General features: G+C 43.7%; 1 pseudogene; it reads left to right on the top strand.

Annotated features, from left to right (window-relative positions):
* Positions 1-1,107: 1,107 nt before the first annotated feature.
* LOC116877609 lies at positions 1,108-2,038 on the top strand (annotated as a pseudogene).
* The last annotated feature ends 263 nt before the right edge of the window (positions 2,039-2,301 follow it).

The raw sequence follows: 2,301 nt of genomic DNA, 5'->3' as shown, positions 1-2,301 counted from the left end.
AGAGGCTTTAACCCACTGAGCCACCCAGGGTTGATATGGATGATATACATACTATATAACTGTCTGTTGTGTATAGAAACACTATAAACATGATAATTTCTCTGAAGAAATAACATTGACTAAGTATTCTTTAGTATGAATGAAACTGACAGTTGAGGTAATGCCGAAATGTCCAGGCTTTCACTTTCAGAAATGTAAAGAGATGTCAGCAATTAATTCTGAGTTTGACACAGTGATGGGAATTACAGATGGAGGGGAACACATGAGGCTTATGATGACATAAGGACAATGAGCAATGGAAAAAGTAATAGACACTAATCAAAAGAAATGAAAGTTAAAGCATATAAAACTGGAAGTAGCCAAGGGCCAGAGGTAAATTGTTGTATCTCAGACATAGTAAGGGCAGAGAGAAGATTTGAACTCAGGTCTTCTGATTTCAGAATCTGAGCTCTAACTATACTAGATCCCCTCCTGTATATGGAATGTAAAAAACACATACAGTATCAGGAGTTAGATTTGAATTCTGCCTTGTCAGTAATAGATCCGTGACTTTGCCTAGTTTCATTCTCACTAAATTGGGAACACTAATAGCTGCCTTCTATGGTTGCTGGGGGAATTGAGATAATGCTGGTGATGCCTCTGACATGTCCAGGTGCCTAATCAATGCAGCTTCCTTCTTGAGAAATCATTTAGTTTGTATTATTAGGAATTAAATTAAGCCATCCTCAGCTTCTTTGTTGTACAAATTATTTCTACAGAAAAGTAAGACTTACTTATCTCAGTACTTTTTTGAAGATAAAAAATTGCAGCAAAATAAAGGGTGACTTTGTGATTTGGAGGCAGAAACAGTGGCCTGATTCTGAGCACATGTGAGCACCACACGAGCATGTGCACACACAATCTGGTGTCCTAGATGTTGCCACTCTAACTCAATCCCAGGGTTCTGTCTCTGTATTAAAACTTGCTCCTAGATTTGAAAAAATGCCAGGCCTGGGCTGATTCAAATTTCTTAAGTATCAAAGATTCTAGAATGGGGTTCTTTGTTTCTCCATGTTTGACAGACAGCTGTACCTTCTGGTGCAGTGCCAGCTGTTTTCCTGAGACATGATGGTCCAGGTTGGAGAAAGTGGATTTGGCCAGGACTGCTTTTAACTCTGGCAAAGTGGATATTGTCACCATCAATGACCCCTTCATTGACCTTCATTACATGGTCTATATGTTCCAGTTCCACCCATGCCAAATTCAACACCATGGTCAAGGCTGGGAATAGAAAACTTGTCATCAGTGGAAAGTGCATCTCCATCTTCCAGGAGCAAGATCCTGCCAGCATAATGGGATGATGCTGGTGCTGAGTATGTTGTGGAGTCCAGGGTCCTTCTCACCATGGAGAAGGCTGGGGCTCACTTGAGTGGTGGGGCCAAGATGAACATCATTTATGCCCCTTCTGCTGATGCCCCCATGTTTGTGATGGGTGAGAATCATGAGAAGCAGGACTATACCACCAACTGCTTGGCCCCTCTGGCCAAGGTCATCCATGATGACTTTGGTATTGTGGAGGGACTCATGACCACATTCCATGCCATCAAATGCCACCCGGAAGACTGTGGACAGCCCTTCTAGGAAGCTGCGGTGTGATAGCCAAGGGGCTGCTGAGAATACATCCCTGCTTCTACTGACCTGCCAAGGTTATAGGAAAGGAATCACTGAGCTGAATAAGAAGCTCACTGGCATGGCCTTCCATGTCCCCACCCTCAATGTGTCCACTGTGGATCTGATCTGCCACCTGGAAAAAGCTGCCAAATACAATGACATTAAGAAGGTGGTGAAGCAGGCAACATAGGGCCCCCTTGAGGACATCCTGGGCTGGTGAAGACCAGATTGTCTCCTGCACCTTTAACACCCACTCTTCCATCTTTGACGTTGGGACTAGCATTGCTCTCAGTGACCACTTTGTCAAACTCATTTCTTGGTATGACAATGAATTTGGCTATAGCACTGGAGGGTGGGCCTTATGGCCCACATGGCCTTTGAGGAGTAAGAGCCCTCTGGACCACCAGCCCCTGCTGAGAGCCACAAGAAGGGAGAGGCCCTCAGCTGCTGAGCAGTCCTTGCTTAATTCATCCCCCAACACACTGAGAATATCCCAACTTTGACAGTTTCCATCTCAGACCCCCTGAAAAGGGGGAGTGGCTTGAGGAACCCTATCTTCTCATATATGATCAATAAAGCATACTGTGCCCAGTCTAAAAAATAGATAGAATATAATGTTTATGGCATAAGTTAATTATAGGTACTAGTAAA

The sequence above is a fragment of the Lontra canadensis genome, unplaced genomic scaffold (assembly GCF_010015895.1).
Source record: "Lontra canadensis isolate GAN:19392208 unplaced genomic scaffold, GSC_riverotter_1.0 scaffold53, whole genome shotgun sequence".
Lineage (NCBI taxonomy): Eukaryota > Metazoa > Chordata > Mammalia > Carnivora > Mustelidae > Lontra > Lontra canadensis.
This window is presented reverse-complemented; position numbering and strand designations above follow the sequence as displayed.